Source organism: Felis catus, chromosome D2 (assembly GCF_018350175.1).
Source record: "Felis catus isolate Fca126 chromosome D2, F.catus_Fca126_mat1.0, whole genome shotgun sequence".
NCBI classification, from domain to species: Eukaryota; Metazoa; Chordata; class Mammalia; order Carnivora; family Felidae; genus Felis; species Felis catus.
This window is the reverse complement of record NC_058378.1, coordinates 14008517-14020582: the sequence shown is the minus strand read 5'-3', so window position 1 is coordinate 14020582 and position 12066 is coordinate 14008517. Positions and strand designations below refer to the sequence as shown.

At 50.8% G+C, this 12066-nt stretch overlaps 2 long non-coding RNA genes across 3 annotated transcripts; one reads left to right on the top strand and one right to left on the bottom strand.

Moving 5' to 3' along the window:
* The first annotated feature begins 201 nt into the window (after positions 1–201).
* LOC109492407 lies at positions 202–6766 on the top strand. 2 transcript variants are annotated; one of them, XR_002736740.2, is made up of 6 exons: positions 205–1759; positions 2342–2465; positions 2829–2912; positions 3244–3427; positions 3968–4168; positions 5048–6766. It is a non-coding gene; the product is annotated as an uncharacterized LOC109492407 (long non-coding RNA). The 2 variants fall into 2 exon arrangements; XR_002146241.3 differs by lacking the exon at positions 5048–6766 and having other exon boundaries at positions 202–1759; positions 3968–4270.
* Positions 5464–9821, bottom strand: LOC123380750. The gene is made up of 3 exons (XR_006586889.1): positions 9216–9821; positions 8902–9063; positions 5464–5597 (listed from the first exon to the last, which is right to left on the bottom strand). It is a non-coding gene; the product is annotated as an uncharacterized LOC123380750 (long non-coding RNA).
* Positions 9822–12066: the final 2245 nt, after the last annotated feature.

Below are 12066 nucleotides of genomic sequence, written 5' to 3'. Positions count from 1 at the left end.
TGCAGGTAACCCCGGGGTCCTTCGGAGCACACACTGGCCAGGACGGCCCTGTGCCACCTGCCAGAAGCAGGGAGCGTCCTGCTCCCTCCCTGCCGTCTCCCCAGATTGTCTGCAATGACTCCTTCGGGCTTCCCTTCTCCCTGGGGCGGCTTGTAACTCATGCGTTCACCCATCATCCGGCAGCTACTGGGTCCCCACTATGCTGGGTCGGCGCATTGCACGGTATTATTTTGCACCCACCGCCTGGGTGTCTTCTAAAGCTGGTTAGCTGCGCGGGCATGTGGGCATTCTCTTCGCAACCAACATATCTTGAGGGATTCCTTTTGTCTTCTGGATGTTTTCTGCTGCCGGTCTCCTCGCCGTTTTTACTCACCTCTTGGCCCTGGTGTGCGGTTTCAACCAATTTCTGTCCCTTCAACTCCCTTCGCGGGGCGGGGTCAGCGGTGAGTGGCACCCTAGTCAAAGCTCCTGGATTCTCTGAAATCGTTCAGCTGCTGACTCACCGCGTGAGCCTGGACGAGTCACTTCCCTTTCTCACCCTCAGCTCCGCCAGCCTTACCAGGGCTAGAAGGAACGCGACGTCCTCGGTACGTGGGATGACTATTGAACCCATCGTCCAGCTGGCACTTTTGAGAGCAAGAGGGGGTGTTGACAATTATGCTGAGACAGGTTTACTAAGAGGGGTGGTCCCCGGAAGGTTCTAGAATCTCATGTGAAAATGGGGATAGGAGCAGGCTTTCCTTAGCTTACCACCTCCCAGCTCATGGGGGTAGAATGGCTGCTTGCTGCAGCCTGTGCGATTAGCTTTGCTCTAGAGAAGGGCCGAGAAACTCTGTCTTTCATACATTTCTAAGCAGGTGCAAAAATAATCAGATACAACCCTGTAACACTCATGAGGGGGGTAGGGTCTGAAGAATGATGGGTGACACTGGGCAAAGCCATCACAGTGACAACGAAGGCTCTTATCTGCTCCTTGGAGGTCCCAGCCTCACGAGTTAGGCCAGGCCCTGCCCCTCTGACACTTAAACTACCCTGATATCAAGCACTTGCCTATTTGGGGTATCGTAAATAACACGTGGCCATGTCGATTCAGCTGGGCTTGGAGGAAGGGCTAACAGAACTCCAGAACGGCCCCAAGGATAGCCCCTACTATATTCTGAGAATTCAGTTGGCAGGAGCGTACCCATGCAAGATCTGCATCTGGGCCGTGGCAGTCAGACCGAGCTCCTTCTCCTGGGTGGGGGCATCCGGGCAAGAGGAGAGAACCGGCACGCAGTGTGCAGCATGATGGGGAATCAGCAGAAATAGAACTACCCAGGCTTGGCTCGGGAATCAGCTATGCCAGGCAGGAATTCGCCCTTGGGAAGCTGTTGCTTAACCCTCCGGTTCCTCGGGCTCCCTGCCTCCTTGACAGAGGCCAAGGCAAACAAGGATTCCGGGTGAGACCAGACCGACCAGCCAATGCCAGCTCACTTGGGGTTAGACCGGGGCTGGGAGGGGCCCAGGCAACCCTGCAGGATGCCGGGTGCTGGGTAGAGCCCCAGGGGGAGGCAGGTTTCTGCAGCTCCCTTTTCCCAGTGGAAAAACTCAGGATTCCCAAAGGCTGTTGGGCAAGAGTCTCAAATTGTCTTCAGACTGGGTCTAATCTAGCTAGAACCACTTGGGAGCCAGGATGTAGCTGGATCCAGTGACAGGCGTCGCTGAGAAGTGAAGAGAGGTCCGGCGACAACTGGGATCTCCAGTTGACCCAGTCTCAAGGGTGAGCCCAGCCCCTGGGTGTAGGGCTAGGATCTATGGCCTTTGGCCAACAGCCAACAACTTGGTAAAGGGTTGCTTCCATTATCAGAGGGAAGGGAAGGGGGAGAGGCATGGGAGATGGTTGTCTGGGTGTGTTTATTTTCTTTTAAAATATCAACTTGAGTGGGGGGTGCCCACAGGGACACGTAGGGCACGTCGAGGGTCAGCCTGTTCGCTCGGGCAATCCATGTAATCTCTGTCCTGCACTGTATACTGTTGGCACTTGACCAATGGGTGAAACGCCCCCATCATGGCGGCCGTCTTTACGTGAGCATCTGGACGGCACAGAGGGCTTCTGACACTCGCCAGGACTTCTTTCCCATTAAAAACGGACAGGCTGCAGCAGTCTGGAAGGAGACCGGGCAGATTAACTCTAAGCTGAGAACATTTCTCCTTTCTCCAGGAGCCCCAATACCACACTGGAGATCTTGAGGAATAGGGAGAGGAGGGTTAGCTGACAGTCGGTGCTGTCCTCAGACGAGGTGTCTCTGATGAATGAAATCCCAGGGAGTGCATTTCTGCTCTTATATCTGTCTCTGGCCAGGGCGGTGAGACTAGGCACCTGATCCTTCTAGTCCATTGATTTGCTGTTACTCAGCTGCAAATGCAGAAGTTCAGAGGACAAGCTGCTCCCAGGAGGTCACAAACAGCCTCAACAGTTCAAGAAGGTAAAAATTGGTGGTTGGAAGTGAGAGAAGCCAGTGAGGGAGGAAGACCGCGTCCCAAGGAGGCTCATGCTCACCACTGTCCAGGTTTTAAAACTCTAGTTTGCCCTGGGGCGCCTGGGGGGCTCAGTCGGTTACATGTCGGACTCTTGGTTTCAGCTCAGGTCGTGATCTCACAGTTTCGTGGGTTCAAGCCCCGCATGGGGCTCTGTGCCCACAGCCCTGACAGGGCGGAGCCTGCTTGGGATTCTCTGTCTCCCTCTCTCTCTGCTCCTCCCCCGCTCGAGCGTTCTCTGTCTCTCTCAAAATAAATAAATAAACTAAAAAAAAAATCAAGTTTGCTCTCTTCGGTCCCTTGGCTTTGAGGCTGTCTCGACAGACACGAGGAGAAGGCTCAGTAGGTGGGAGACAGGCCATCTGGGCCGGGACCAAAGAGCTGCACATTCTCAGGTGAGTTCGCGTGAGTCACCAGCCCAGGCCTCTTTCTAGTTAAGCAGAGGCCGTGCCCCAGTTTTGAACACCTGAAGGCCCTGCGGTGGTGGGTGAGGAGCCCGCCCTGATCTGCATACAATGGGGGACAATTGAAGGTCCAGGTTGGAGAACTAGAACTGAGAACCCACCGCCCGCCCTCCGTGCTGCCCCTAGGGGTCTTATCCCCTTATTCGCTTCAGTGCTTCCTGGTCCCCCGAGCCCTGCAAGCCTGGCTCCCCTCAATTCACTGGGGGTGGGGGGAAAGGGGGATGCCTTTTTGAGTAGTCCTCAGCCAACCCCTCTTCCACAGGGCAAGTCCCTTCTTCAAGGCCTGAGGTCCCCTGTTGACGTCACACCCATGGAGGGAGAAGAAACACCAAGAAGGGGTGAGGCGGTGACGTCACCCTGTGTTCTCGCAGGGCTGAGGAGGTCTGTGCTCTACATTCTTCCGCGTTGGCTCAAGCCGGAGCCCTTGTGATGCAAACCAGGACGAGGTAGAGCCACTCCTGGATGCCGACATCTTTTGTTAAAGAACACGTGAGGTCACATACACAACAATCCCAGCTGGGTTAATTAATTCACCTACGTATTCAGTGTGTGAAAATCCTCCCGGTTCTTGCTAAGTGAGTGAAAGGTGCAGGCTGGGTGGCTTTGGATGGTGTCTGGTTGATGAAAGACAGATCTGGATACAAAACCTGTAAGTTCTCGAATGCCAGTCTACTGCCCTGGACGGCATTCAGAGGGGAGCTATTGGAAGTCGATAAGTAAAAAGAAAACAAACCTGCTTTTTTTTTCTTAATGCTTCGCCCCTGCACAATAAGAGTTTACCTACAGATTCAGCAAACTCTGGAGTGCTGGGTGGTTCTGGGGACCAGCCAGGATGCTGGCTGTGGGGTGTGGGGTCCTTCGCCTACCGGTCCTGGTGGTTCAGCCAGTCGTTGACAGGGCCTCTCTGCTGTCCTGTGGCAGGAAATAAGGAAGCAGAGGCAGGGCAGGCGGGGGAGGGTTGGAGTGACCTAACCTTTCCCTTTTAGGTCCGAGGGCCCTCCCTCAAGGCGCACACCGTGTGGGAAGGGGACCCACAGCTCAGGAACCAAAACAGACACACCCAGCCCAGTGACCTCCCCACCAGCCAGTGACCAACAGCAGCCAGTCAACAGCTCTCATCGAGAGGTTCCTGTGTACATGACACCATGCGGGATCCAATTTCCTGCAGACCATGGCTTGGGGTTTACGTAAGTCTAATTAGGGAAGTGAGAGGCACATATATGAGAAAAAGAGTGGATAGACTATGGCCAAGGTAGGCTTGGGAGGAAGTGGATATTCAGCATGGCAGTGCTGGGGGTCTTGGGGCTGGGCAGGAGCGGGGGTGGGGGTGGGGGGCGGTGGGAAATAAAACAGCAAAGTAGGTTCCAATCAGCCTATGGATGTTCCTCAGGCTAAGGGTTTGGACTGCGTTCAGAGGTCAGCCATGGAAAAGCTTTGGGAGGAGAGTCAGTATTTATTGAGAACCTATCATGTGCCATGGACTGTGGTTGGAATTGGTGGCTCAACCATGACTGAGACATGGTCTTTTCCCTTAGAGACCTTTCCCGTTTGGGGGATATGATGGATAAGAAAGAGGTAATTTCAGTAAAATGTGCTAAGTGCCGTGGCAGACATATTCACAGGTTGCTCCAGAGCCTAAGGACGAGGCTTGAAGCCTGGTCCCGTGGAAGGTGGGGAAGGGCAAGCAAGGAAGCTCTTGGCACCAGCAGGAGCTGGAACTTTATCCTGAGGGCAGGGGAGAGACGGTGGACTGGAGGAAGGACCCAGAACGAAAGGAGTGGCAGGGAGGATGCATGAGAACGTAGGAGGTAGCCAAACGGGGCAAAGGAGGAGGAGAATGGGAAATGCAGGAAGATCCGAAGAGGAAAGAACATCCACCAGAATGTGACTGAACGTGGCTGGAGAGGAGACAGAGGCCGGAACTGAAAAGGGGCGAGTGAAATATGACCTAGAGGGACAGGCCCCTCCACAGCTCTCCGGATGGTGGGTCGCCTGGCCATGGGTGACGCATGGAGCCTCAGGTGAAAGGGGCATTAGAATAGACGTATTTATTCTTTTTGTTATAGAAGGAGAAGGAGAAGGAGGAGGAGGAGGAGGAGAAGGAGAAGGAGAAAACTACCCCTGCCCCCCGCCTCGCCCCCCGACCTCCCAAAGACCACCAACCACCACGGCTCACACTCTGGAAATTTTTCTGCCGATGCATTGTCGGTTTTTATTTGGTTTTCACATTACTGTAATCATAACCATGTTTACAATCCTGCATCCCGCTGCACTTCACATCCCGGTGTGTGTATTTTTCTGCACGTTAAATTTATCCTGGTTGCTGCGAAGGTTTGTATTTATATATATGTTTACATGCAAAGGCTCCCTTCACTGGTTTTCTCTTGGGAGAAAGAGGCTTCCGCTCACTGCCTTGCTCTAAGGTCTAAACTCCCAGAAGCTTTGAGGCACCTGCTGGGCAGAGGGAAGATTTCGGGCGATGGCAGTTCTCACCCGGAGGGGCTGGGGCCGGCAGGTCAGTTACTCCGGGCCGGGGACAGTTGTCAAGATGAAGAGGACAGGAAGGCAAATCTGGGCCAAGGCATGTAAAGGTGTTTCCTGGATTTTTTCAAGACCCTAGAGTGTCAGAGAAAGGGAAATGTAACATACTCTACTCGGAGAGGAAATAAATGTGTGGTCTGTCAACCAAGCCCTCGGAAGAGAGGTTTAATATCATATAGCGTTTACAGTGATGTTTCCTAAGAGCGACTTAGCCCTTCCCCTGCTGGGTACCATGATTAGGTAGGTATATGCAGCCGAGTAGGTAGGTATACGGAGCCGCGCTCTCTCTCCCTCCCCCTCCCTGTCTCCTCTCTCCCTTAACCCCTGGTGAAATGTCCAAAGGAGCCTTTGTTCAGTAATTACGACCACGAGCTCTCTTTGTCCCACGTGCCTGTCACTGTCCCCAGCCGTGGCTTGAGTGTTTCTCACGACACTACCAGGAGGTAGGTGCTATCCTAATGCCCAGGGAGGGTATCTCATTGTTCAAGGTCACTCAGCGAGAATGTGTCGGAGCCTGGATTTAAACCTAGGTCTCCTGACCCGAAAGCCCATTCCCTTAGCTGCTGCTCCAATACTCCCTTTTTCAATGCAAGACAGATCTTCAGTGGGATTTTGTTGCACAGATATGCATGCATTTCAAAGCTCTTTTTTAGAAGAGGTACCAAGAGGTCTGCATTTTTTTGCAGTTCAGTGTTGGGTGACTGCTTTTTTGGGCCAAGTGTAAGAGCAACCCAGAAAAAACTCTCTGCCTTTTCCTGAGCCATCCAGAAAAACACTTAGAGCTTTGCCCAAACAGCACAGCCTGGCTGTAGACGTGTCAAGGCTTTGTGTTCGTCTGACATCCAGGGCCAAGGGCCGCAGAGCAAGGACAGCAGAGCAAGGACAGCGTGTTTCGCTGGCCTGATCTAATCAGAACACTGCCGCCACCGCACGCCTGTCTCCCACGTGTCCTAAAGAGTCCACCCTCCCATCCCCCAATGTCTCTGTTCCTGCCTCCATCATCCAGCAGGACAGAGTTTAAGGAGTAGAGAACTTTGTCGGGAAGAGGAAGTCACCAGCATCGATTTCGAAAGATTCCTTCTGCGCGTCTCCCTTCTGTAAGACCCTTGCATGACTTTCTTGGGGGGCAGCAGCCCCGCCTGCAGTCCACCCGCCCCCACTTGCCACACGCTTCCTGCCCCAAATGTCAAGGTTTTCATCTGACCGTGATCTAATTGAGCTGCATAAAATTACAAACAGCGAAATACCGTCTTATTTACAGTAATTTTCTGAAGTCATCACAAAAACCTCTCCTTAACGACGCCAACCTCCAGGTCATACCGATCACCAAGGAGAGGCCCAATCACCACAGCCACCCACCGCAACCTAAATCGGCTCGGAGCCCCAAGAGCCCGCTCGCCCTCGCTCGGTCCTCAGCCCAGGAGGGTTTTTCCATCCTGTGCCTTTTTGGCAACAGGGAGCCGGGGCGCAGGGAACGCTCAGTTCCCTTTCCGGAAACTGGGGACACTTAAAAACATCTCCAGGCCGGCCGCCGGGATTCGGAGGAACGCCGGTCACACCTGCGGGAGCCCAGTGTTGGGTGTCGGGCTCCTGGGTCCCCCCCCCACCTGCACTGGGCCCCACAGCTAACAGATCCCTGCTGTGCCTCCTTTGTATCTCCATCTGGGTGGATAGCCTAGCCACAGCCCTAACTCCTTGGAAGGCCTGTTATGGGCCAAATTGTGTCCCCTCCTCCACACCCCCCCCATTCATATGTTGCGGTCCTGACCCGCACCTCCCACCATAACCAGCATGTGACTTGGAGATGGGGGTCCTTAAGGAGGTAATTATAGTTAAAAAAGGTCATAAAGGTGGACCTTAATCCTATAGGACTGGTGTCTCTATTGAAGGAGGAAGAGACCTGAAGGAAGAAAGGCCACGTGAGGACATGGAGAGAGAACGGTCCCCTACAAGCTAAGGAGTGAGGCCCTGGGAGAAATCAAGTTGCTGACTCCTTGATCTTGGCCTTCCAGCCTGCATTCTGAAAGTACAATTCATCCCATCATTTGGGTACTGATGGGATTTTGGTTTGTCTCAAATATATATCATAATCCCGTATCCCCAAAACAGATGACGGGTGTCCCACTTCCGTATGCTTTGCTGACATATTGAAGTCTGTTTCTCTTTCTCTCAAATGACCTGTGCCTACAGTCCCGCTCTTTTACTTGTCAAGCAGAGATTTAATTACCATCGTATGCAATGAGTCTCTGCTTTGTATCGAGTTTCGTTCCTGGAGAGTTTATGGCAAAGGGAAAGCCTAAAAGTAGATTATGCTTTACCGTAGGAACAACAATGTAATTGAGAGTTTTATTCTCGATTTAACAGCAAATGAATTCTAGATATGACCATAATACGTCACAAAAGCAAAAAACACAGCCATTTTAAGCCTCTATAATCGATTACAAGAGCAAAATTAATGTCCAAGCCATTCAAAATGGGATTAGTAGATTATATATATATATATATGTGTGTGTGTGTGTGTGTGTGTGTGTATATATATATATATATATAAAATGAAAAAGACTGCATGTGCGTGTGTGTATAAAATATAAAATTTCTCGGGGCGCCTGGGTGGCGCAGTCAGTTAAGCGTCCGACTTCAGCCAGGTCACGATCTCGCGGTCCGTGAGTTCGAGCCCCGCGTCGGGCTCTGGGCTGATGATGGCTCAGAGCCTGGAGCCTGTTTCCGATTCTATGTCTCCCTCTCTCTCTGCCCCTCCCCCGTTCATGCTCTGTCTCTCTCTGTCCCAAAAATAAATAAACGTTGAAAAAAATATATATAAAATTTCTCTGTTTTTCGACCTCTTCCCTGACAGTCCATTCTACACACTGGCCCCAGATTTATCTTAATAGATGACCTCCAAATTGACAAAACGTCACTGGCTCCCCTTCGCTTGTAGGATCGAGTTGAAACCCTCGAGCATGGAAATTCCTCACAGGAGAGCCTCAGCTACCCCCTGGCCCCTCTTCCACTCCTCACTATTAGCCTGCTGCCTAGCAAACTGGTTAGCAACTGGGGTCCTTCGCACACAGCTGCTGTGTTCACCTGCTTTGGTGCCTTTGTTCTCTCTACTGGCTCAACTTTTGCCCATCTCTCCACTCATGCAAATCTCATTCCTCCGCTAAGCTCTGTCCAAGTCCCTATGTCTCCCGGGCCTCACACAACACCCCTCCAGCCCAAGAGGACTCCCATGCCTGACCCCAGAGCCCTGGCTGGCCAGTCCCCTCGTTTCACATTGGGACATCGCTCTGTGTTATTCTCAGAGCGTGTTATTCACGGATGGCGGTGCTATCCGTGGTGGACAGTTGGACGTCAGTGAAGGAAAGGGAGAGACACCAACCTTGGCTGAGGACCTGCTATGTGCCCGGCACCGTGTCTCGCTTTTTTGACACACCGAATCCTTACAACAACCGTATGTGGTAGGCATTTGTATTTCCATTTTAACGATTGAGAACGCAGAGGTTCTTGGAGTAACTCAGCCAAGGAGTAATGATGCCAACATCTAAATGTAGAAAGTACACAGGAAAGACATAAAACTAGAAATCGGGAGATCCCCAGTTCAATTAACCTCTTCAAATCTCATTGTTTCTCATGGACGCAGAGAGTTACCAATACCATCGTCACCGAAAACGGGCAAATTAACTGAAGACTTACTTCTGAAAGGCTTTATCAGCCATGGAGGTATTAGTTCTCATGTGCCTAGCACAGTGTAGTGCTCAACGAATATTTGTTGTCAGTTGGATTTCCATTTCCTCTCGTAAGAGCTGCAGTCTTCGCTGGTCCCTTCCGCCGTGCCTCCCCGCGACGAGCTGGTGACAATAATATTCATGTTTTCCACTTTGAAAAAGAGATCACACCGTTGCTGAGAAGCATTTCCTGGTCAGAGTGATCAGGTAGTCAACACTTACCTGCACACATTTGCAAATATTGCTTAATGTCCCGAGGAGAATTCCTCCCTATATTTTGTAATCTGTGTTGGCGAGTGCTAACGAACTCCAATGTGTAAGGTCAGTTTGCTTCAACTCCTTGAGAGATAACAATGGTCAGTAACCATTTCTAGGTCTCCTACTTGTAGGGCTTGATAGAGGGTGATTATCAGCCTTTTCTCTGCAGTACTTAAGAAAAGCAGTATTGGTCACATGCTAAGTCATTTGTTTTTACCAAGAGTGATGTTGTTCCTTTGCATGATAATGGTAACTGAGTTTTGGCTTCTGACTTATCTTTCCGTACCTTCTGAGTATCTGTGTGCTATATTCAGCGTCTTTTTTTTTTAAGTTTGTTTAATATTTATTTTGAGAGAGAGAGCGAGCGAGCACAAGCAGGGTAGGGGCAGAGAGAGAGGGAGACAGAATCCCAAGCAGGCAGAACCCGATGTGGGGCTCAAACTCACAAACCTGAGATCATGACATGAGCCGAAATCAAAGAGTTGGGCGCTTAACGGATGGAGCCACCCAGGCGCCCCTATATCCAGCATCTTTTATGGTCTGTGTTCTGTTATTTATTTGGGGCTTTAGGTTTCCTTCTCTGTCTTTGTCCTTCCTTTGATGATTATGCAATGTAGCTCCTTGCAAACAGTCTTCTGCATTTATTCTCATCACGGTATGCTTTTGACCCTCAGCTTTCCTATTTCACCTTTCAGAAATTTCCCGAAGCAGTCGCCTCTTGCTCTGGGTAATTAGAGTTCCTGTCTCTGAACTACTGTAGTCAAAACTTGCCTCTATCCATAATTTCTCTCCTGCTTATAAATTTCTTTTCATCCAAAGGAGTAAAATCGGTAACTTTTTACATTTCTTAACTGTAGTTTTAGTAGCTTGGCTTCTTTTCACAAGAAACTCGCTTACCTTTCAGAGTGCCTTTTCGATCACAGCTTCCTCTACAAAATCACAGTGATTTTTCAGATGGAATGGCACACAAAAAGTAGGCACCAACAGGGGCGCCTGGGTGGCTCAGTTGGTTGAGCGTCCAACTTCGGCTAAGGTTACGATCTCGCCGTTTGTGGGTTTGAGCCCCGCGTCGGGCTCTGTACTGACAGCTCGGAGCCTGGAGCCTGCTTCGGATTCTGTCTCCTTCTCTCTCTGCCCCTCCCCACTTGTGCTCTGTCTCTCTGTCTCTCAAAAATAAATAAATGTAAAAAAAATTTTTTTTTTAAAGTAGGAACCAACAGAACTTTTGTGCACAATGCTAATAACTTCTAGATACAGATTTTATTTTTCTATCCTACATTCCTGCTCTATAAGCTTACTCGGTGATCAAAACAGAAACCTTACCCGAACACATCCCCCCTTTCCCTTCTCGTCCAATATACGGGTCTTTTTCACTCCGTCGCGTCCGGCTCTTCATAAATATTAATCAGTCCCATTGATTCATTTTTCCATTTTACACCCATTAACAGACACCTCTCTGGACGGACATCAGATGGTTTATGCACCCCAACTAGGCTCACTGTTCTCTTTTCTGAGGAATGCTTGCGTTAGGGAAGTCAAAGGAAACTGACTTCTCTTCCTGCTTTCTTTGACTGGTCTTCGGAGGACGAGCCAAAGGTAAGGGGAGGCCTAGCCCACCAGTCTTTCTTCCTCTCGCCCCCACATGGCCCCTTCCTTTGCCCCAGCATCTTCTCCTGTGTGCCCACAGGGCTCATCCTCCACACCATTTTGTGACTCAGCGGCCATGCTGCCTGGCTGCCATGACAGTTCTCACCCTTCCGGTTGGCCTGGGCAGCCGTCATTCTTGATCCACGTATCCTCCCAAGAGCCCCGTTAAGTGGAGATTCAATAGGACTAGGGTCACTTACGGGACTGCTAATGGATCGCTGACAGACTGGGTGGACAGAAGGTCAGTCAGAGCCACCCTTGCTGCGGTGACAGCTGGTCTTCGTTGGTCAAGCAGCCTTCCTTGGTCTCCTCATGGGGGACACTCTGCCAAGGCGTCAGAGTCGACCGAGGTGATGTTCACCCTCCAGGCAGTGACCCCCTTCCTTTGCTAACTGTGCTGATGGACAGGTCTCCGGGACCGAGGGGGTCTTCTCTTTCCACATGGGCCCACCTGAAGCCAGGAGACTCTTTCTGTGCCGTTTGCGTATCATCTCTCTGGGAAATGGTTTGCTTTGTGGCTAGAAGAGGTGAGCCCAACAGACTCACTTGAACCAGCTCTTCTGGAAAGAAAAGCAGATGTGTAAATGAAAAAAAAAAAGAAGTGTATAGGAGGTTACAGAACAGAGGTCAGTGGTGAAAATGAGAATTGAAATTCAGGTTTCTCACTGTCAGAGTCCCCCCTCGACCCCCTCCCCTGCCAGGGGAATAATGAATAATAACAGTAATAATAATAATAGCCTGTGTGCTCTTTTATGTGCTGGGCAGTGTTCTGTGCTGGCGATTGCTCTAATGGTTTAAATATATTAGCTCATTTCATCCTCGTGCCCACTACAACAGCCTTCATGCAACAGACGAGGGAGACGAACTCATCAATTAAGTGACCAAAGTCACAGGAGAAAAAGGTATACGGTCCC